At 45.9% G+C, this 24,645-nt stretch overlaps 1 protein-coding gene across 1 annotated transcript in view; it reads left to right on the top strand.

The window, feature by feature from the left end:
* The window catches only part of LOC147994786 (uncharacterized), a 141,536-nt gene that overhangs the window by 73,430 nt on the left and 43,461 nt on the right, over positions 1 to 24,645 (top strand). Inside the window, exon 5 of the mRNA XM_087659540.1 lies at positions 12,764 to 12,819. The gene's annotated coding sequence lies outside the window, so the exon portion shown is untranslated. The remainder of the gene's footprint in view (positions 1 to 12,763; positions 12,820 to 24,645) is intronic.

The raw sequence follows: 24,645 nt of genomic DNA, 5'->3' as shown, positions 1-24,645 counted from the left end.
GATAGAAATGCTTGAGACTGCCTTTGTTATTAGAAACGTGGGTCTTAGTGAAAGTCACTAGTGCTCTCTTTACAAGGGTCAGCCTGCCTTTCTATATAATGCAATCCAGCCTCTCGTCCTGTTCAAAGATAGCTTCCCACTCAGTGCCATCTCCATTGTCATACCTCCCTCCTACTGCCGGTCCCCCCTCCAAAAAATGACCCCTAGCACACACCTGGAATCCCTGCACCTGGGAGGTGGAGGCAGGGGGATCAGAAGTTAAAGATTATGCTTAGCCACAGAGCAAGTTGAAGATTTAGCCTGGACTACACCAAACTCTATCTCACAACAAAAGCAACTCATAATTTCAGGGCCCTGAGCATCTTGAACATTTCTGGATTTACTTGGATGGATCACTACTCCGTTCGTGTTCATATTCTCATTCTTTCTCTCTCTCTCTCTCTCTCTCTCTCTCTCTCTCTCTCTCTCTCTCTCTCTCTGTGTGTGTGTGTGTGTGGTGTGTGTGTGTGTGTGTGTGTGTGTGTTACAGTTGATAAACTAGATGCCTCTTAATCCCCAGCAAGGTTGAGCACAGAATCTTGCACTAAAATACTTTGCACTAAGTGATTTATGGAACTGTTTGGCTTCCAGCCCAGCTGTTAGCTAGATTTTGGCCACATATAGACCTCCCATTTGCCTAATCAGGGAAATGGTAATGCCAATGATTATTAAAAAGCAAACACAAACGTTGCCCGTTGCATAGTGTATTTTCAGTAAATTGTGGTATATTTGTGTACACACAGATACACACACACAAGCACACATATATGTCTTATACACACAGCATATGTCTGAGGTTATAATCATTAGAAGAAACTGCTTGAGTACTTGTATGTGCTGCTTTAAGGAGAAAAGGAGCCTTTTTTTTTTTTTTCAGAAATCACCTATTACTCTTTGTAGTCAATGACTTGGTGGTTGGTATTGTGTGTTTGACAACTGCCAATCTGCTGTGCTTTTTAAGAGCCTTGCCAATAGCGTAGATTCTTAGATGACCCCTTCCCTTGGTCTGAGTGCGGTAGCTGCCCGGGAGATGTTTGTAATGAGGAACCTTGGCAGTAGCTTTGTCAGATGCTTCACCTCAGTAGTCGGCAGCATTGGGATGGTACATCTCCCAGGGGAAATTTACCTTGGTAACCCTCCTCAAAGATACGCCAATCAGAGATGAGGCAGTGTAGTGTTGTAACAGAGCTTTCTAAGTGAATGGATGAGGAACAAGGGGTAGCACATGCTGTTGAATCATCCCAAAACACAGAGGATGCTTTGGGCTTATGGGCCATTCTGTCACACAGTCAGGTGTGGATCTTCATCTCCAATCTGTAAAGTTCGCTTCTGTAGGTCCAGTTGACAGGGAAACTGCTGTTCGCATGCATGAGTGGAACTGTTTACATGCTGTACTTGTAATTGAAGTCTTTACAGACGACTGGGCACATTGGTGCACACCTTTAATCCCCATACTTGGTTGGCAGAGGCAGGTGGATCTGTGAGTTCAAGGCCAGTCTGTTCTATGTAGTGAGCTCCAGGGACCCTGTTTACAAATAAGAGAGAGGAGAGTCTTGATGTGGAGAATCACTACAACTCTCAGTCACTGATGAAGGTCTTCACATAGGGCCATGGTCACTCACTGAAACATGCAGAGAGCAGTCTGAGAAAGTTGAACTTGGTCTCACATTCAGCCCTTAACCACGCCCACAGCCTAGCTCCGTTCCTGGGAGAAGAACTTACTGAGGCTGAAGGGTACACACTGCTGTGGATGGGGCACGGAGAGGATGTGGGACTCGGTGTCACTAGCCAATAGGTTTTTCATGGAGATGCGTTTGGTAGAATTTGCATTCATGGCATTTGGGATTGATACATTCACTGTATTAATTCAATTTTTGTTAAGAATTTTAAAATACCCAGGGCAGAGTGTTTTATACAGAGATGTTTAAAACTCAGTTTTAGACATGGAAAGTCCCAAGGTCAGGTGTCTGAGGTTGGATTTTATTGCTGTGAAGAGACACCATGACCAAGCCAACTCTGAGGGCAACATTTAATTGTGGCTGGCTTACAGTTTCAGAGGTTTATTCCATTATTGTCAAGGCAGGTAACATGACTGCATGCAGGACAAACGGTACTGAAGAAGGAGCTAAGAGTGCATCTTGATCTGCAGTCATCAGGAAGGAGATTGGATTCCACATGGGCAGAACTTGTGCATAGGAAAGTCCACCCCCCACAGTGACACACTTCCAACAAGGCCAGAACCTACTCCAAAACCATGTGTCCTAACAGTGCCACTGTGTGGGCCAGTATTCAAACACATGAGTCTTTGGGGATGACATAGAGGTTAACCCTGTTGGTGAGGGTCTAATAACAGAAGACATTCTGCAGGAGGCATGGATCGCATGGCCAAGAAGAGTGTCTAGAAAAGGGCCAAACTGGAGAGGTCTTGCCCTTGCCTTAGATGTCACCTGCCGAAGGACCACACCACCTTCCTCAACTGAGGAAGTGTACTCAGACCAAGCTTCCAATTCCATGTCATGATACCTTGGGAGCAAGCCCCACACACAGCCACAGAGCATCTTTTACAGAAATGGGATCCCTGGGTTGGCAGTATTGTTAATACAGCCGCTTTCCAAAAACAAGGTCCCATTGAGGTTCCCTAGCCACAAAGGGCAGCCTCCCCAGGCTTGATTGATCCTCTGCTCCTGATCTTAAAGACAAGTCCCACTGCCGTCTTACAGATGCTTTAGCCTTAGTGCTGTTTCTGTCCTGTTCTTTTTTGTTTTTTTTTTTCTTTTAGATTAAAGTTGGATTGTCTCTCAATAAGGCTAATAAAAAGTCTGATTTAGCTTTTGTAGGCAAGAACCAAAAAGACAGAAAAAATTACTCTTTCATCCATGTATTCAATTCTGTACACCAGCCCTGTGCATCTGTGGAAACCCACACACTTTCTTGACGTGCAAATTACCCACGTTGTGTAACGTAGAATCCCAAAAATTTGCTTGGCTTTTTAGTCACTTTATTTGAGCATGGTTCTGAGAGTCAGCTGGACTCGGCCAAGTGACCCTGAATGCTTACAGTGGCTTCAACACTTTGTGCCTAAAGAGAAGAGACCAAAGATGGCATTGTTAGTGTTTGGCCCCTAGATGCAGATAGTTCAAAGGTCAGACCTGCCTAGCTACAGGCTTGCTTTGTCTTCCTGACAGGTCAGCCAAGTTTTAGGAATTCTTCAAGGAGAGGCTTCCACAGGCAGCATGTGTGGGGTTTCTTCCAGCATGTGTGTGGATGCCTCATTGGTCTAAGTCTTAGTTACCTGTGGTATCTGGCATTTCCTCAAGTGGGATTCCCATTTGCTGTTACCTGTGGTGAATTAAAGTTGTCAATATGCAGCGGCTCATCACTCTTAACTGATACAGCTATTTGTTTAAAGGGGGACTAATTTTATAGTTTCTAATGGTGTGGGAGATGGGTACCTGTGGAGGCTAGGGGGACCAGATTCCCCCTAGAGAGCCGCACCTTTGCATGTCCGCCATCCAGTTTCTGGTTTCTGGGAACTGGACTTGGATAGCCCAGAACAGCAAGGCCTCCAGCACCTACGTAAAGGTTCATTTACAGTCACGTGATGTTCTTACTGGCTCTCCATGGATGCAGGAGGTTATTGGTGACCCCAGTTCTTCTCTGACCCCTCTCAATCCTTACACACCCAAATACAACTTAAATGTTGGAAATTTACAGAACGTTTTTTCCCTGCATTTCTGGCCTTGTCTTTTGTGGCTGCCCAAGGTATTCCAGTTGGTTTTTGCAGTGTGTGTCTCGCTCAAATAACAAATGCTGGATACAAGTCCCCTTTACTGCAGCCTCTTAAGATACCTGAGTCTAGAGAAGACGGAGCTTATCTTTTGTCTTCAGGAAGTTTAAGTTTAGAGGTGAAAACCAACAAAGTGAAAGAAGTTTGAGGAGGTAGAGTGGAGGGATTTCAGTTTTGTATCATAAGCACGGTTCTGTCTGCCTTACTGGTGTTTGTCCATCTTCATCTCCACTAACACATTTCGGGACCCACCAGCAGGCCACATACATGGTGGAGAAGAAGAAGGTTGGTGATGGTGAAAGGAATTCATCTTGCTTTACCAGTGTAGGGTTTTCAAGGCAGTTTTGTTGGGTTTATTTATTCGGAATATCAGGGGTTCTAGGTGACCACCAGGCGTTTCCAGTTTGATCTAAGGAAGCCATGGCATCATCTGTGACTCGGAGGCTCTTCTCACCTTGGGCTGGCGAGCAGCTGAGTCTATTTTCAAACCACAGAGACTGGGTGCTGAGTTCTCACTCTGGTACCTGCTCCACCTTGGGTGACTCTCACTTGTTTATCTGAAGGGAATCGCTGCAGAGCTGTGCTCCAAAGCCCATCTCCCATCTAAACACTCATATTTACCTCTCCAGGTGCCCAGCAGCCTGCACATAGGCCAAGATTGGGGAAGTGTTTCATTAGGCAGTGAACCCTGTCAGCAGGAAGTCTGATTCTGGAACAAAGTGGTGTTTTCTAGCACAGGTTTGAGCCTTTGTGGCGTTTACTTACTGAGGCTCATAACAATAGATAAACACGTGCAGGTTATTTTATGATGCAAGTGCTGGACCCAGAGTCTCATGCATATGCCTCCCCGATAGAGACTCGGAATTAGGTGCTGTTAACTGTGATAGCTATATTCACACTACTTATCTATACGCACACTCTATCGGGGGAAGTTGCACACTCTGCTTTAAAGGCGTAGCATTTAGAAAGCTTTCCTCACAAATACATCTCTTAAATAGTAACAGGGTTTTGTGTGTTTTAAACACATGCCCAGGGAGATGTTTTGCTTTTTGGTTTCAGTCCGTCCAGTCTAATTGTGGGGAGTGCTTGTTTTCAGGCTACAGCCCTAGAACCCTGTAACTGAGGAAGGAGTTGCTGGTGTCCATATCACACCTAGACACACAGGAAATGTCTCATTCTTAGAATAAATATTTGATTGTCTCAGATAGGCTTCTGTCCCAAAGGTCTTCAGCAGTGAGGCGATTCCTAGGAGAGGTCTCACCTCGCACAGTTTGGGAGTCCACACTGTGCAGGGCTTGTCCTATGTATGCTTCCTGTAACATCAGGAGGGTGGGCCGCACACACACCACAGGTAAGTGGACCCTGGTGCAAATGTTTTCAGATTCTCAGCTAGGCGAGGCTAGGTATGGCTGGTTAAGCCTGTAATTCCAGCATTGGACAGCCGAGTAGAAGGCTTGCCACCAGTTTGAGAGCAGTTTGAGACCTGGTACACATAATGAGTACCAGGCCAGACTGAAGAACAGAGTGAGAGAGACCCTGTGCCTCAAAACAGAACAACTACTGTCCCTCTCAGCAGGAGGACAGCTGTTCCCCTCTATGTGCCCGGCCACAGAGCTTGCTCCCCGATGCAGCTGGGTGGACTGACTGACACCTGTCTCGTTAGTGGATGGACAATGACCCACTGCGGTAAACACTTGCACATCAGTCATTGCAGGATTCTTTTTTAAACTACAGCTTTAAAATATTGAATGTATTTGGACATTAGAAACCAGTCTTGCCAGGCAAGGTGGTACACTCTCCAGCCCCAGCACATGGGAGGCAAAGGCAGTTGGATCTCTGCGTTCAAAGACAACCTGGTCTACAGAGCTAGTTCCAGAACAGCCTAGGCTACACAGAGAAATCCTGCTCCGATAAACCTTAGGTGAGGGAAGGGAAGCGAGGGGAGAAGGGGGAACTGATGTCTTGGTGTCTTGAGAACACTGTGTGGGTATCTTTTTAAAAGCAGTCTCTCACTGCCTGGTTGGTTTTGTTCCTGTGTACAAGAATGATGTTGGAATACAGCACGGCTGAGACAGAGAAGTACCATTTAGTTTGCAGAGTGAGTTTTTATTACTTATTGTTGTTTTATGCACATTGGTGTTTTGTCTGCATGCATGTTGTGTGTGATGATGTTGGGTCTCCTGGAACTAAAGTTGCAGACAGTTGTGAGCTGCCATGTGGGTACTGGGACTCGAACCTGGGTCCTCTGACAGAGCAGCCAGTTCTGTGAACCACTGAACCATCTCTTCAGCCCCAAGCCACAGATTTTTAACTACAAGCAAGAAAAGTGGCTTGTTGTGTCGGTAATGTCAGGGAAAGTCTCATGAAAGAAGAAAGTATAAAGAAGCCTTTGGGGAAAGCTCCAGATGTCGGTATGAGTATCAGGGAGCAGGAAGAAATTTGGCGTCTTCAGGCTTTTGATACCTTGTGGAGAGTATGATTTCATAGGAAAGCAGTATAGCTTTCATTCTTTACTAACTCAGTTACTGACCCTCATTAAATGTATCAGCTGTGTGTTTTAAAATAGAATCTTTTGTTAATAAGCTCCCTTCCCCTTAACCACCCTCTCCATTACCCATTTAGAAATTCCTGCGGTGTCTTTATAGAGTTATTACACAACTGGTTTTTTTCCTTGTTTAGATTTAGACCTTTAGCATGATAAGTGTGCTCAGCTTGGCTGCCCCTTTGATTCTTATGTGCGTCATAAGTTTGTCCTAAACTCGGCCTCTAAGGATTAATAGCCTTCCCGTTTATTCATTCATTCATCTGTTTGCCCACATGAGCAACTTCTGTGTTAGATCCTGGAGAGTGCAGGCACCCACCAGGGAACAAGCTAGAACTGGACAGGTGAGTCAAATGCCTGGAAACGGGCTCAGGCTCTTATCACCAAGGTATATTTAAAAGATAACAGCAAAGCTCACCCTGCAATCAATAACCACAAGGCCCTTTCAGAAGCTTGTACGCTCGGTGACTGTTACAGGATCAAAGCTTTGGCTAGACTGTCTTTTAGGCAGTGAGAGGGTGAGTGGTGGTGGGTGAAGCTTTGGGATGTTTCCAGCCTCCTGAACAAAGCTTTGAAAGCAGCAGATATGGCATTATCCTATCTGTACGTCAAGGTAGAGACCAGCTCTGATGATGATATTTATTCTAAGGGGAGGTTACTTAAAGAAGGCGCAGAGGATATTAATTAGGTGTATTGTAACCGGAAGGTGCTCTTGTCAGTTTGTCTTAACGAGAGGCAGGCTAGCAGGGCTTGTGGGAACTCAGAGCCTAGTATAGGCAGCTGTGTGTCCCTGGGAGAGTCACCACCCTCTGTACAAAAGCCATGTTGATGGTGGTAGTGACCCATCTCAAAGGATGAGTGAGAGTCATGTTACATCAGCACATAGACTTTGAATTCTGCCTTCCAGAGAGAGAGAGAGAGAGAGAGAGAGAGAGAGAGAGAGAGAGAGAGAGAATGAGAATGCATTTGCATATGTAGCAAAATTAGCTACTTTTAAAAAAATGTCTGTTTGTATGTTTGTATCTGTCTGAGTGGATGGGAAGCTAGATCACATGAGGATAGCTAATTCAGTCTTCCCCACCTCACCCTGCCTACCCTTCTGCCCCTGGACTCCAGAATTGTTTGTTTTGTAAGGCTGTAACATCGGGTTTTTTAAAATGTGACCTTGAAAAAAATCCTGATTAAGTAGTTCTGGGCAATGTTCTAATGCTAGAAAATAATCAGGCCTCCCACACATACCTGCTCAGCCAAGAATTTGTTTGCCCCAGAAACCGTGGGTGGGCGAAGCAAGCCCACGCCCAGGCCCATGTGAACTCTCTGTTCTGGCTAGAGCCTGCCCTGCTGTCACCCTGCCTGGGCTCCTGGCTGGCTGCTCGCTCCTTGTTTTGTTCTGTTCCTTTTTTCCTTTTGGTATGGTCCTGGGACTCGAACCCAGAGCTGGTGCATGTTAGATTATATAGGAACCATCCCAAGTTGTTCGCTATTTCCTTTCGTTCTCAATTCCAGACAAATATTTTTATCTCACAGATCAATTTCTAACATTTCCCAGCACTTTCCTTGTTTATTTTGCAGTTTGACCTGAGCGTGGGTCTTGCAAATTTCTGCCAAGCCTAGGTGGGCTCCTTGCAGAGCACCACCATGGCCTGGTACAGGGCTCCTTGGGGATCCTAAGGACCAGTCCCTCAGTGTGTGGCAAGGCTGCACTGAAATGGCTCTGGAATTTCGGTCCTTCAGCCAGCAACAGATACTTGTTGCCTTCTTGCCCAGAGGCATCACAGGCTCTGGCCACGGAGCCTTTCGCCCACTCCCTTTCTGGTTGGCCTGGCACCTCTCGTCCTGCCCCTGGGAGTCGGTTAAACAGTGTTCAGTTACTGGCTCCCATGCCTGTGTCCTGTCGAATCCTGTTGTCTGAGTTCAGTTCTCTGCTATGAGCAGAACAGCCAGTTCACTCTTGCATGGCTGCTCCGGGAGTAGAGAGAGAAAAGGGCTCTGCCAGCCCAGAAGCCTCCACGGTAGAACTGAGCTTCACCTAGGATTAACCACCTCTGGGCCTTGACTGACCAACCTTCCTATGCGTTGTGGGAATGTTGAGTATGACAGGGGTGTGTGTGTGTGTGTGTGTGTGTGTGTGTGTGTGTGTGTGTGTGTTTGTTTGTGTGTGTGTGTGAGAGAGAGAGAGAGAGAGAGAGAGAGAGAGAGAGAGACAGAGACAGACAGACAGACAGACAGCACACAGGAGGGGCTTTGCCTTATAGTTGGAAACATGATGGGGTCTTCCCCAGCGACTCTGAAGCAGACATTCACCTGAAGTGTTACCACTTTTGTTTCTAGGCTAAGTAGAATAGGTGCGTGCATGCATGTGTGCGTACACACACACAGACATGCACGCATGCACTCACGAAAGCTAGATCAGCTTTACAAACAACCTTTGATGGAGAGCAACTGCAGACATTCCTATTAACTTTTGATTGGTTACTGCACTTTTTATCCTTTTTTACTATACAAGGGCACCGTTTTTATTTTCTCTCTAGGAAGAAAGATGTGCTAAGTTTAAAATTTGATTGCAAATTGATAGGTCAGGAAACGTCTGCTGACACACCTTGAAGTTATTTTAAGAAAAAAGTCTCAGTGCTAAAATATGGTCCTTTATGCCACCTCCTGGCCTGCACCATTCTGGAGAAAGTCTGAGGTGCTCTGATGTGCTGGATGTGCATATGCAGATAGCCACCACCCACTACGCCCAGACACCACTCTGGGTTGGCCACTCTGCCACCCAGGGCAGCAGTCTGAAGGAGAAAGGGGTACCTAGAGGATCCAGGACACTTAGAAGATCAGCACCGACAAATGGGAAGCAAGCACAGGGAGGGAGGCCTGGTGATAGGTTGAGCTGGCGCCGATGTGCCCCTGCTGGGCAGGGCCCATCTCTAGATGGGAATTTTGAAGACAGCAAAATTTCGAATGTCTGTTCTGTGGGTGGACGTTGCTGTGTGTGCTGTAATGACAGACTGGCTACAAACGTGAGGGGTGCCGTAGGTGCATTTTATAGGCTTCCCACTAACTACAAACAGTTGCTTCATTGCTTGTACTATGAAAAATGTATCCTTAGTTTAAAGCAAGTTCCTGGGACTGCTTCTGCATCAGCTCTCCCAGTAGGTTATAAACACGGACAGTAGCGAGCCTTTTCACAGGGACTCATGTCTTTCTATGCAGAATTAAGTGCACTCAGACTACCTTCTTCCTCCTAGTACCTCCACACGCTCGGTAGTACACCGTTAGTTAGGTGGTAACTTGAGCATCGTCTCCCTTCACCTCTTCTCTTTGTCCATTTGGAGCCTCTCGTCCAGTGACTGCGTGAACACTTGTATCGCAGTGGTCATCGCTGAGTCTAGTTCATGATTTCCCCTTCCAAGACCTGGACTGGGTGCCTGCATCCGAGAGGTGGCATCATGCAGAAGTGGAAGCAGCTTAGGTGCCCTGCATGTACCGAGCTGAGGCGTCTCACTCTACCGAGGCAGGGCACACCCACTTCAGGAGGCTGGGGTGCAGCCTAGTGTTCCAGTCTGAAGGGCTGGACTGGAAGTGGAAAATGGTTCCTAAGCATAGTGCCTATGACGTAACGTACACAGCTGTGAAATTGCCTGGGGAGAGATCTACAGCCTGGCCTGTTTGCCACGCCTGATACAGGAGAGGAAGGCGTGAGCGAGGCTGTTTTCAGTAGGAGGCACCTCACCTTGAAAATAATTGATTCCTTTTGAGCCCAGATCTCTCTTGTCTCTCCTTGGCTTTAAGCTGTAAGAGGCAGCCACACAGACTCAACCTAACACTTAGTCCCCTTGCTTTAAATTATCATTAGATTACAGTCACCTGAGGATCGTATAGTGGGCCTTTTTGCACAGGATCCTTATCTTTAAAAAAGTTAATTTTTAAAAAATTTCACTGTTTTCTGATTGTACTTATCTTCCCCCAACTCCTCCTAGATCCTACCCACCCACCCAATCACATACACATAGAATAGAGAAACAGAAAACAACAGCAGCAAGCAAACAAAAACCCATAAACCCTGAAACCAAAACACATAAGCAAAAGGCTCCATAAGCTTGGTGGCTTCCTTCCCCAGCAGCAGGCACCTTGGAGACTGGCAGGAGACTCTCTTGAGCCTGGTCTGTGAATTTGAGGCCAGCCTCGTCTACATAGTTCAAATCAGCCAGGACTAGATAAAAGACCCCGTCTCAAAACAAAATCCAAACAGAATATACAAGCAAAGGGGCCAATAAGCCTTCCTTCCCCCACCCTTCAAAATAAGGAAAGAAAAAAAGCTTAAAGCAGTTTTAAAGAAAATGTCTACAAAAATACCATTGAGTTAATTTTGTGTTCACTGTCTACTGCTGGGCATGGGGTCTACCTTGAAGTGAGGATCCTTTGGAGAAAACTAACTTCCCTTTGGACAGGATGTCAGTTGGAGATAGCTTCCTGGTTAGGGGAGGGTGGGATCTGGTGGACACTTCCTCCTCTGGGACCCCATCTGGCTTGAATAGGCCCTGTGCGTGCTGCTATAGTCTCTGTGAATCTAAATAAATGACTTTTTTAATGTTACCTTGGTTACTCTTTTAAAGAAAAATTATGGTGTGTATATTCCAGGAGTCGGTTCTTCCCTTCCATCATGCCAGTCCCAGGGGTTGAAGTCAGGTGGTCTGAAGTCGTACTTGCAGCCAGCACCTCTGCCCGCAGAGGTATCCTGTCAGCACACTGTTATCCTTAGAAGCAGATGCTGCGTACCCATATATCTGTCACTAAAGTAAAACACCAGAGATTATGAACTTAAACAGAATGGGTTCATGGTGGCTCACAGTGTGAATGTTTAAGTTGGGACAGTTGGCTCACTGCATTAGGTCTGTGGATGATATGCGTGGGCAGAACAAAATGGGCACAAGAGAGCCCTGTGACATAGGGTCACTTCCCACAGTGTCACACTGGAGACAAAGTGGTATATAATAAGATGCAGTAATAAAGGTACTCACACCACTGTGATTGGTTTTGGGGGGCTCTTGGAGTTACCCCAGGACATCTCCATATCCCCAAAGAACCCATCTTTACATGCCATTCACTTCTGTTTACAGCTGGGCTATTGTAAAGACCAACCTTATGAACGTTCCCTCAAGCATCCCACAAGCTCTGTAACTGGTCTCTGCTCTCCACCCGCCCCTGCCTTCACTGTGATGTCCTCAGGGTGGTCGCATCTGAGGGTCTTCCCTACGACCTCTTCTATATGCTACTTAAAAACACCAAAGTCTCCGAGTGCCGTAATGTGAGGTCCCTGCCCAGGCTGGAAACCACTCTCAAGATGTATGCGTGACTTTCTTTAAGGCCCTTTTCGGGATCACGTGGCAGTTTCTCAGTCCCTTAGCCACTAAGTTTAGACGCTCATTCTACCCCGATTCACCCTCTCCTCTTTACTCTTCTAGATGACACTCACTATCATCCAGTGTGTGTGATGTTTTCCTCAGGTGCCCATTGTCTCTTCCTAGATAGAATGGCGCCTCCTCTCAGAGCAGATTGTATCTTCCGTGTCTCTCTAAAGCTGTGCCTGACCTATTTACATGCACCCTCTTCAAAGAAGGAAGGCACTTGGTCCTCTAACCCAGGTCTAGATAAGGATTTGGAACCAGGTGTGCCGTGTATACGTCTCGGTGCCGCTTTGCTCTTAGTCCCTTCACACAAGAGAACAGAAACGTCAGAGTGAGGGGAACGTCTTAAAAATTAACCACAGCGGTGAGCCATGTAAAATGCTAGGCATCCAGTTACGAAATGGCAGTTCTTTGTGGATCTGTGAGGCAAGTGGGCAGAGAGCACCATGGTTGGTATTCTCCATTGTGTGGTCCAGTGTGCCCTGGGGATGGGAGGAAGGCACCTCTTACTGCCAGCCCCTCACAGTAATGCATATCAATGGCTGTCAAAATGGCTCAACCAATGAAGATGCTTGCCTCCAACCAAGCAGGATGACCTGAATCCAGTCCCCAAGACCCACTCTGGGAACTAATGCTGCCATTGCCCTGACCGCCACAGGTGCCCTGCAGCACGCACTCGTTCCACCTAGATGATGTTTGAACGTGGCCATTTAAAAATGTTGTATCAAACAAAAGGATCCAGAGTCAGGAGAACCTTAGCTAAGCTGATGTCCTGCTGTCACAGAGTTTGCTTTGAAGCCAGGAGATACTTGTTGGTTTGTTTCGTTTTGTTTTTTTATGAACACAGTAAACTTGACAGCCTGAAATGATGGATTAAGGCTGACCAAATCCCTTCTGGTTCTCCCAAGTTCAGAAAATACCAGTGACAATCGAAACCGTGGGCACGCCTTTGTGAACACTCAGTAACAATTCTGTCCTCCTCTTTTCCAGAGAGAAGAACAGCAGCAACCTGGTCTCTTCACGGAACACTGTAAGCCTCCAAAGAGGTAACTGAATGTAGTTGCGTATGCATTTGTTATGTTAATATTTGTAAGTGCCGTCACAGGAGAGGGGAGACAGTGTTTGATCTTTTCTAAGTGCTTTTCAGTATACCTGAGCCCCAAATGAACCAGTCTCAAATGCCAGTAGAAAATGCCTGGTTCCAAAAGGAAGGGTGTGTGAGCAGCCTTGGTGAGTTCTGAGAACTCGCTCACCAAGCCTGAGTGGAGCGAAGGAACCTGATTCTTGGCACAACGACATATTTTTGCCTTAAAGCACCCATTTATAACTTCAAATGTGAAATTGGTTTCAATTTTGAAACTAAAGGGCTTCTGTGAAACTTGTTGATACTTTAATAGTAATCATAGTATTTTGAAGTAATAGTAATTATTAGGACTATTAAGCTCTCGAAGGCAAGGTCTGGTGTAGTTGAAGTCCCTCTAATACTCTGTGTCCTGAAGCTTCTGACCGTCCTGCTTCTGCCTCCTCGGTGCTGGGCTGACAGGCATACACCACCGTGCCCAGCCTTTTTAGTCATCTAGCAGAGCCCTGAAATTCTTGAGACTTCGTCGCTTGGGAAGATGAAGAATGTTTGGGGGTGGCCACCAAGGAAGCTTAGAGATTGATCGGCAGTAATTATCCATGAAGATGACATTGAGCACCCCATCTTCTGAGTGCAGCAGATACCTCAGATGAGACAGTCCCAGTTGTCAGCTGTCCGGGTCTGCGGTGCCACCGAGGCTCTGCCACCTAGTGGACAGTGAGGAGAGGAGCGCCTGTGGGACGCTGGTTCAGCATTCATTCTCATACACGTGTCCTCTCCTGATGAGACTCTGGACTCCATTTTCCCATCTTCAACTTCTCTTGCTTCCTGGTGTCTTTCTCTCAACACTCCAGCATCCCTTTACTCAGGGCGAGGAGCCAGTGTGCTAGACTTTCCTCTGGGTGGCCTTTGTAGTGTCTTTCTGTCCCCTGATCACCTGCCTTGTCTTAGTGTCACTTGGTGTCCTCTATGGTTCTCTGCTTGGGTTTATATTGGATGATATTACCTGTGCTGCTGCTCTTCTCCTGGGAGGGCTGGCGTGACTGTCCCTGGCAGCACAGCTGCACACAGTGTCAAGAGACTGGGACCCACAGAGGAAATACCTATTAGCATCGCATCTGTTACCTGCCCCATCTGTTCGTTTGTTTTGTTTTGTCCTGCTATGCTTTGAGACAGGGTCTCTCTACATAGCCCTGGCTGTGTTGGAACTCACTATGTAGATCAGGCTGGCCTCAAACTCACAGAGATTTGCCTGCCTTTGCCTTCCCTGTGCTGGGATTAAAAGCTGAGCCATGAGGCCTGGCCCGCTAATCTATTTAATGAGAACACTTCCCTGCTTCTCTCCAATGTAGATCATGGCTATCCCAGAGCATTATCCTCTGACAGACTTACGAGGCATTCGTGCTGTGTCAGTGGGCCCTGCTTCCTTGTCCTTGAGCACTGTCCCTAAAACCCCTGCAAACTCCCCTTAATTTAACTTAAAAATACTATTTAATGTGAATGAGTGTTTGCCTGCATGTATGTGTGTGTGCGTCCAGTGTGGATGTGCCATGCCCACAGAGTCCAGACGGAGTGTCCGACGCTCTGTAAGTAGAGGTAAGCATGAGTTCAGCTGCTGTGTGGATGCTGGGGACTGAACTCTGGCCCTCAGCTGCTTAATTCTTCTCACCCAACTTTCTCCTTTTCATTATTGACCTCTCTCGTTTTCCACTTGTGTGCCCTATTTAGCTGTCTCTCTGAGCTTTGACCTTGCTTTCCTGGCTGTGGCAAAGAATCCAACTTGCCATTTTGAAAGATTTGTCCTTCTGTGCTGTCAGATCTCACTGTTAAATAGGGCAGAGGAGGTAATCCAGTCAGTAAGGCGCCTACGTAAACCTGAGGCCTGGATTTGGATCCAGACCCCACGGAGAACGCCAGGCATGGCAGGCAGCATGTATCTTTCATTACTAGCACTGTGGGGGTGGAGACAGGAGAATCCCTGGCATTCACTGGCCAGCTAATCTAGCCAAGTCAGTTGATCACAAAGTTCAGTAAGAGACCTGTCTCCAAAATAAATAAGTAAATAAAAGACAGAGCGATAGAGCAAGACACCTGACTGTGACCTCCGCCCCCCACCCCGGCATGCACACTCAAGAACACTGTTGCCCCACACAAAGATCCTGCTATTAGTTTTAAGAAAATACGACTCCTGCGTTAATTCCCATAGTCTTTATACTAAAATGTTCGGTTTCTCAGAAACAGCTGTTGTGGTGCTCTGACCTTAAAGTCCACCCGAGTAAATGGCTAGGTTCAGGGATCAGCAGTGGTGGGTCTCTGCACCTGACACTCTTCTTGGTTGGCGTTAAACACTCTAGAGAGACACCTGCTGGACAAAATGTAGTGTTGCGTCGCTGTTCTCTTGTGGAATTTATCCTATAGGACCATGTTAAGCTTTCCTAGCCTAAGAACTGAGGAGTACTCATGCCTTAGAACTTGGTTCAGTGATTAGAGCTGTATGTAATAGAGACAAGGATTTCATGATAAAACCCTGGTCTCGTCCCTTGTGCAAGCTCCTCAGCGCTACAGAATGACTGTGCAGTAATGACTTCTCAGACCTGGGCCCTTCGAAAGGTTTTGAAAGGGGTGAATCTCTTCTCCAAAACATTTAGAACTTGCTTTTAGATGTAAGTTTTAGATGGCTTAGCTTGGTTACCCTAGAGGTGCATTTGTTTCTCCTTTTACAAACTTTGCAGTAGAAAAATAAATGCAGAGATGGGCGAGTTGGTTCAGTGGTTAGGAGCACATGTAGCACGTGTTGCTCCTGGAAAGGACCCAGGTTTGCTTCCCAGCACCCACGTGGATGGTCACAATAACCCCAACTCCATTCCAAGGGATCTGATGCCCTCTTCTGACTTCCACAAACATGCAGGCGTAGAAAAAAATTTTAGAAATCAAAACAAAATTTTAGAAAAAGGAATCTGGAGTGTTGACACTTAGCTCAAAGCCCCAGTCAGAGAGAGCATCAGGGCAGCTTCTGGGCAGTGCTTGTCTAGGTCCGTCCTCACTGAATGCAAAGGCAGGCTCACCACCCACCCCATAAAAAATGACCGTTACTCATTTCTCATGTTTTACCATGTCTAGAACAAATTTTAAGGACTATCATGTACAAAACAGTTCTTTTAAACAAAAATAAACCGGTAGTAGTCCACCCTCTTTTGAGAAATATTTTAAAGGTAATTATTAAGTGTCCAGGATTAGAATATTTCTCTTGTTGCTTGCAAATAATTATGGGATTTTCACCTGTTTTCTAACCTGTCCTTGTTTAGTTTTTGATCATAAGTAAAGGGAAGTTGGCAGGAAAATACCAGAACATATGTTCATGTGTGTGTGTGTGTGTGTGTGTGTGTGTGTGTGTACACGCACACACGCGCAGGCGAGTGCAGGAAAGGCCCATGGTGTCCTCTTCAGTAGGGACAGCTCAGTGCCGCAGAACAGGATTGTAATGGCTTCAGAGAGTGGCAGCGCTGAGCAGACACAGATGATGGCTTAAGGGAACAAAGCAAACATTTAGGAACATGGAATAATGGATTTGCTTTTTACAACCTTAGCCATGAAGAATGCATAAAGTACATCTCACCTCCCCCAACCCCCATCGTCCTGACTCTTGTCTTGTAAAGCTGTTGCTTTTGCTGGGACCCCTGGGTAGAGAGGCACTTCAGGTAGCCAAGCTTAAATGAGACCGGTAGGGAGCTAAACCAGAGAGGTGGTGAGACAATCTATTCGAAGCTGTGTGTTCGAGAGAGCTGGTTTTCAGCCTCTTTCTGAAGTCCTACTTGTCTCTGTTGAGATAGTACACACATTAGCTGCTTTAGCTGAATGGCCACTGTAGCAGGCCCAAGGTAAGAAGCTGTCAAAAGCAGCAGTGGCAGTCAGTGGTTTCCTTCACGTCTCCTGTCCTGTTTTGATATGCTTTGTGTTTCTCTCCATATATCTATTGTATAGAAAATGTTAGCGTTAGGGTAGGGAGCTGGCTCAGTCACCAGCGTACCTGCTTATAGCGTGAAGCCCCGAGTTCACATCTCCAGGCACCTATGGGAAAAGCTAGTTGTGAGGAGAGTCTGTAACCATAGCTCTGGGTGTTGAGGGACAGAGACAGGAGGATCCCTGATTGAAAAAGACACCTGAACTTTATCATGCATGTGTGCACACATGTCCTAATAACATATACACACAGAGCAATAACTTGTTTTCAGAGCTCAGTAACATCCGTGGAGTTTTACACTCTAAGCATTGGCTGACAGAAAAAGGATAGGCTCTACTGCCATCCACTTTAACGCTCAGCCGATTGGACAGCTTGGTGAGCATAGGCTGAAGCACGCCTTCCTTTCCCCTGCTGAGAATTGTGGCAACCAGATCAGGCCCATTGCGTTCAAACAATACTGACTCAATATTTGAAATGTTAAGAAACTTCTCGTTTTACATGAGGGATGACCTCTGGTGCCCAAGGAAGAAAATGATTAGAGGGTGTAGTACAATGACTCAAGCCCTCTGCAGTTAATAATTGGTGTTACAAGTTCTAAAGCGAAAACTTGGAATTCATACTATGTGTTTAGTCATCAGGTAGAGTAGAGTAATGTAATTGAAGGTACCTGCTCTCTGCGCGCCATGCTCATAGGCAGCACAGTGTCTGCCTCAGAGATTAGGAAGATAGGAGATGGACATGCAAGCCCTGGGCCATAGGGTGGTGATTTGATTGTGTGTGTGTGTGTGTGTGTGTGTGTGTGTGTGTGTGTGTGTGTGTGTGCACGAGAGTGTACACCCGCACAGTGTGCAGTAGCAGCTACAGTTTCTCATCTCTTTGCTGACATGTTTTTTAAATAGTAACCATTTCCAGAAGGTGGGAATCAGTAGTCTTGTATGGTTTGCTTTGAGACATGGTCTTACTGTGTAAACTAGGCTGGCCTGGACCTCACGGAGCTCAGCTTATCCCTGCCTCCTGTGCTGGCACTGAAGGTGTGCTCCCCCACCAAGCTCCCACTGTGCTTTTGGTTTGCATTTTCTTGAAAACCAGTAATGTCGAAAGTCTTTTCATGTGCATCACAGTTATATCAATATGTCATCTTTGGAGAAATGCCCATGTTAGAGATCAGATTGTTTTGCTGAGTAGCTACAGGCACCCCTTCTGTGCTCTTTGTGACTGGCAGCTGTCTCACCCAAGCCCGTGTCTCACCCACAGTCCCGCCTCCTGTGCCACGCACAGATCCCACTTGTCCAGTTTTGCTGTTATTGGCTGTGCATTTGCTGTCCAATTTGAGAAACCACAGCCTAGACACAGTGATGTAGTGCTGTCCCTGTATACTCTCCAAGTAATTTCATACGTGCAGGGCATAACTTTAAATAGAATTAGACTGTATGTTTTGCTCAATGAGTATGAGTGTACACTGGGCAGCACACATGTGATACAGTACCTATGTGGAGGTCAGAAGACAACTCACAGGATTGGTTCCTTCTGGCTGAACATGGAATGACAATTGACAGGCTTGGTGGCAAACACTCTTCCCCACTAAGCCACCTCAGCCACCCCTGTGTTGAGCTATTTTGTAGGGTGTTTGATAGATTGACTTTAACATTTTCCACCCTCCTTGGCACCATTTATTGAGGAGCCCATCTTTTGGACATCTAGGTATCTTTGCTAAGATCACTTGACTGTTCCACTAGTTAGGTCTGTTTTGGTGGCGTTACCATACTGCTTTGATCATTATAGCTTCGCAGCGTATTTAAAAGTCAGGAAACATTGTGCCTTCCTTGTTTTTTTCCAAGACTGTTTGGGCTGTTGCAGAGTCTCTATTGTTCCATGGGAACCTGAGGATGTGTTTTGCTAAAAGTTGTCATCAGAGTTTCTGTCTGCTATTAAAGCCTGCTATTTACCCTGTGAGTGACCACTCATGTCCTAGTTCACTGGTTTTTCCACTCTGCCAGTTTGAGAGCAGGAAGGACAGAGTTCTGCCCTCATGCTCTGACAACGAAGGTTTTATGACGTGCTTTCGAACCTGGAGCAACTGACTTTCTCCTCTGACAATAGTTCCTCCCTCAAAAGTTCCCTGTGGTCCCCAACTCTGTGTACTCTTCCTCAACTCCAAAATAAACTGCCCTCTTTGCTGTGGCCAGGAGGCCTCAGCCAGTTCCCTAGCACAAGCAAACGCTGCTGGCCACAAGGTTAGTAGCCGTGCTGTTTTTACTGGCAGAGATGCAGGGATGGTTATGATTGTTGTTATGTTTTTGTTTTGTTTTTAGACTGGATCTTAGGGACCTCAGGCTATCAAATGCACCATGTAGCCAAGGATTACCTTAAACCTTTGATCCTCCTGTCCCCATATCCCAAGAACTGGATTACAGGCTCCTGGCACCAGGCCTCACCTTATGTACTGGGAATTGAACCCTTGGCGAGCGTTCTGCCTGTGGAGCTACGTCCCCAGCGCCTGGTGCAGTTTTAATGTTAAATGTGTTAATGAACTATGTTTGCCAAGAAAACAGTTTCCTATTTGATTCCCTGCCCCATAAACCATTCTGTGTCCTGTTAAAAGTAAAAAAGCCCCAACATCGAAGGTACTCCTCCCTTCTGGGGGCTGTCTTGCAGAATGCTCCTGCCCCAGCTCAGGAAACAGCCAGGACAACTGGGACAGGAAGAATGCGTAGCAACGTCAGAGAAGTCCCAGCGTGCTGTCGCCACTTGTACCAGTGCCACACTTGAAGGGCAGACAGCACTGTGTTCTCCCGAGAGAATCTTTCTCACAAGCAGATTGACCATATTAGTACATAACTGAATCATCCTTTTATTTTTTTCAAACCACAGTGTATGTCCCAGACCATGTCAAATGTGCTGGTTTCAGATGAGTTCTTCATAGAAAAGAAGAGCTCAGACTGTTAAAGAGAACTAACCTTAAAATACCAAAAAAAAAAAAAAAAATCCATTTAGCGAAGGATAGTAAGTCATCTCCTGCCTCTTCTGTGAATTGATAGTCACATGTAAACAGGCTTGTTCAAGGAAGATTTTGACACTGCTCTGTCTGAACTATATGTCCTAAAAGGAAAATTGCTTCATTTACTATTTACCATCCAGCCATGGCACCCCTCCTGGTCCCCCTTCTACAGTCCCTCAACCTGTTTCTCCTCTCCTGTCTGTTTTTTGTTTGTTTGTTTGTTTGTTTGTGTTTAAGCTTTACCATGTCTTCTTAGCATCTCACAGAGCATAGATGCAGCAGACTGCATGACTGACTAATGACTTCCGAGATGCCTTCAGGATCCGTGCTTAGCACAGTGTAAACACATCTTGGCTTGTGACTTCCTTCCAAGATACGAAGGATGGCATAGCCCCGATGAAAATGAGATCTACATGTGACCCACCCGCTTCGTTCCCAGCATGATTTCCAACCTTCCTAACAGACCACGTTCTTTCCCAGAAAGGATAGGGTTTTAGGCATAGATGAGTACACAGCACACATGTGAGTTACATAAGCAGGCTGAACTCTAGCCTTTCTGTTCGTTTGATTTCATTCTTCTAAAAGTGCTGCTTACAGCAGGAATAGGTTACCTCATGGCTTCAAGAACTCAACATCAGACCACAGAGTAGCTTCACAGGGACCCAAAGGAGCAGAACTTGTAGTGAGAAAAAACCAAAACAACAACAACAAAATCCCTAAGAACTGGGTATCTGCCATCCAACACACATGGTTTTAAAACAATTTTTAAATTTAAATGTATTTTTATATTTCTTTCTTTCCCCATCCCTACCCACCCATCTTTAAGTTCTTTCTCAAAAAACAAATAATCTAATACAACAAAACCCCCCAAAAACCAAGAAAAAAAGCACCACCCACAAAAGACAGGGCAAAAGAAACAAACAAAAAACCCCACTAAACTGTAACCGCATTAAAAATGTGTGTGTGTGTGTGTGTGTGTGTGTGTGTGTGTGTGTGTGTGTGTGTGTGTGTGCATACGTACACATACACAGAGAGAGAGTCCATTATATGTTGGTCAGCTAATCACACTGTTTTAAATGTCACAGTTAATTTTGTAAAGTTAAAGTTCCTGTGATCATTTTAAAGGTCTCTAATATTAATTCAGTGGTTCTCTACCTTTAAACCCTGCAATCCTTTTATATAGTTCCTTACGTTGTAATGAGCCCCAACTATAAAATTATTTTTGTTGCTATTTAATAACTGTAATTTTGCTACTGTTATAAATCATTAATATTGAAAGGGTCATTCGATGCCCAAAGGGGTCATGACCAACAGGTTGAGAACCACACTGCTCTAGTTCGGTTCACTTGGGCAAAACTGTAACATTAAAATGGCTAAGACTGTTGAGATGAGGTCCATTAATCATTTTATCAGTAAATTAGAATTAGCTATGCTAATAGGTTTTTTTTTGTGTGCTAAGGTTTTTCAGATTCTAGTTCCAAACTCTCCCCTAGAGGCCTTTTATTATGGAGGACACAGGTCTAAAGAGCCAGCTGCCCTGCTGGGCTGCCTTAGCTCTGGCCTGTGCCTTATCACCAGCCCCAGGCCTGTGGGAAGTTCACTGCTGTGCTTGCTCGGACAGCACCAGGCAGGCCAGGCACACCATGACACCATTCTGATCCCTGTCCCTGTGTTCTCACTGTCTGATTCACCAGCCAGACCAAAAACCACTTCCCAGGCAGATTGACAGCCAACTTCTTACCAGGTTCACCACACAGAAGCCTGCACACATTTGATCACACATGGCTACTCGCACACCGTCTGCCTCTGGTCAGCCTTCCACACAGTCTTGTCCTCCAGGCCCAGGGTGTATATGTCAACCCAACACCTTCCTACTGAACTGGGAGGGATTTAATCACTGCTCCCCTTTCTTCTTGATGACCTTTCAAGCCATCGTCTTTACTGATTCCATGTATGTGAGAGAGGCATACATACTCTATCTGCATTTTAAGTCTCTTTCTCTTTTCCTAAGACCACGTGCTTTCTTCCCTGCACATTCAACTTGGAGTACTAGTTGCAGCCAGAACCTTGGTCCAGTCGTCAGTGACACCAAGGCAGAGACACACAGTGTGCCTCTTACGTCTGCACACAGACAGAATGAAAGGTATTGTCAGCTGTTGCTCCGTGGTGGCCAGCATTGCTCCATGGATGCACACCTGCTCTTCACAACTGTTCACACGGCATTACGCAGAAGTCATGAGTGAAGTCAGATCAGAATGAGGATACCTGACAGTTCCTGAGGGAAGATGAATTCTGGTCCTAAGCCAATGCAATACCAATCTTAAAAATGGTGACTAATCTCTTCCGGAGCCTAATTTATGAGGTAAAGTTTAACTTAAGCATATATGCACAGGAGAAAGTATAATGTACAGTGGGTTCTGCTCTAGGCGAGGTTTCAGGTGTCTCCTGAGGGTCTCAGAGTGTGTCGCATGACTAAGACTTTTTAAATGCTGTTAACTGTGCCAGAATGTTTCCTCATTATTTTTAAGAGAAAACTAAATTCAGAATCATAGGAAAATATACACTTGCTGAAAATAATGATTAAGCCTAAGTTTGGAAATCCTCGATAGTTTCAATACCCATGTATATTTCTGATACCGGAACATAAAGTTCCCTAGTGATCTTATTTGTAAGTAGTATGTCTATTCTAAAGGATGGTTGATTATGGAGCCCTAGTGGTTCCCAGATCCAAGCTGGTTGCTCTGGGGGGCCTTCAGCATCCATCTCCCTCACTCTGGGCATTTGTCCTCATAAACTTTAAATACGGCAGTTTTGCCAGGTGAGACATCTTTTTAAAGACCAGAAAATGGCATCCACAAGGCAAGAAAGGACTTTCCTTGTTTCCACCTTGGCAGAAGTTTAGAAATAACCGACTCTTAGAGATGGCGTTTCGATCTTTGCCCTCTATGCTGACATGGTATTAAGATATTTTGGTTAATGATTACCTAACATTAAATTCCCTTTTCAGATACATGTGCATGAGCTTGCTGCTTGCAACATGCAAGTCTTACACTACAGAGGCATATCCTACCTATCTGGGCTCCTCTTCTGACCTCTGACCTGTACCTGCATGGTACACATAAACTCAGGCAGGCACATAACGTAAAATTTTTTTTAAAGAACTGTAGGAAGATGGTATCATTTTAAACATGTGTCTGGGTATTTTTATCTCAATTTAAAGACTGTTTATGTTCACAGGGTGCTGGAAGTGGTTAGGTACTCAGTCAGACCAGTGTGTAGGGAATACACTCACCTGTATGCCTGTTGCCCGAGTCCGGTCGCTGGGTTGGTGAGACCATGTAGATCTCATTACATACAGTTCTTGATTTAAAGCCTGTAGCACAGTGCATCTGCCCAGCTCCTGTGGCTTTCCCTCAGGCCTGTGCATCCTGTGCAGCGTTGTCTTTTGTTTCCCAGGCACACTATCTCCTAATGCAGTGGTTCTCAACCTATGGGTTGCAGCCCCTTAGAGTGTCAAACAACCCTTTGACATAGATCATCCAAGACCACCAGAAAACACAGATATTTATGATTTATAATAGCAAAACTGTAACTATAAATAGCAACAAAAACTATTTTACGGTTGGGAGGCACCAGGACATGAGGACCAGTATTAAAGGGTTGCAGTGGTAGGAAGGCTGACAACCACTGCTCTAACATAATGTTTGGATTCAGTCTCAAATAGTGCTCCTCCCTCCCACATTTCGTCAGCTTGGAGTTTACCCCTTTTGGCATGGGGGAGGGAGGACAGGCACAGGCTACCCAACCTGGCTCTCCTTTTACAGACATTAACAACTGCTCTGCCTGGAGTTGTCCTGCTGTCTGGAGTCAGGAGAATTCACTGAATGACAAATGGGGAGATGGATGTGTCTGCAGTCAGCAGTGTTGGTTCCATAGACAGGAAAAATGTCCCTCGAATGACAAAGTGCAGGATAATGACCCAGTTTGCTTGGGGGAGGCGCACACTCCTGGGCCCCACAGAGGGATCCGAGCATGGGTGGTTCAGACACATTGAAACATTAGTTTATAAAGGAACAGTTACAGTTAGCTGTCCAGCTCTTCTTAGTTTTTCTTCTCTTATTGGTCACCAGGGAAATAAAAAGTTAACCTTTCCTTTTTTATAACTTTACACTCTTGGGTAGAGTTTGCCACTTCAATGGAATCCCAAACCATGGCCCTATCCTCTTAGCCTAAGAGCGTGCGTACCTTGCCTGTACCTACATCTGACTCCCGGCAGTCACAGAGAGAGCGAGCTCTGGCATTGGTGTGGGATTCGTTGGTAAATTGCTGGTGTCGACATCATAATTCTTTTTCGCCTGGTGGAGGAGCCAGCTCTCCTGTGGTTGGCTGTGGTTTCCTCTGGGCTGGGGAGAGTGCCGCGGAACAACGAACCCTGTCTAGTTTTGACTCTCCCCGGGTGTAATGCATCCTGCGGCTCTCCCGAGATGGGCTGTGAGAGGCTTACCCGAAGGTTGGCAAATCAGACTTCCACACGCCTCAGCATCCTGTAACCAATGGCTTGCTCAGCCGACGTATATTACCCTGCGTGGTTTCATTCATCAAGGGGATCCCCAGCTTCAATAGAACACAGCCATGACCTTCCCTGCCTCCTCCAGAAAAGCAAGTGCGCACATCTTGCCCTAAGAAGAACTCAGGGTGCCCTGGGTAAGCAGAAGTGGGAGCAATCCTCCCCTACTTTCGTGGATTTGGGGTTTGGGGGAAACAAGTCTTCTTCGAGAAGAGCTCAGAGCTACTTTTCTTGAGTTTTTCTACCCAACACTGTTCAGCGTTTT

This window comes from Rattus norvegicus, chromosome 4, assembly GCF_021556685.1.
Source record: "Rattus norvegicus strain SHRSP/BbbUtx chromosome 4, alternate assembly SHRSP_T2T, whole genome shotgun sequence".
Taxonomy (NCBI): domain Eukaryota; kingdom Metazoa; phylum Chordata; class Mammalia; order Rodentia; family Muridae; genus Rattus; species Rattus norvegicus.
Note: the sequence above shows the minus strand (reverse complement) of the source record. Positions and strands in the feature narration are given on the sequence as shown.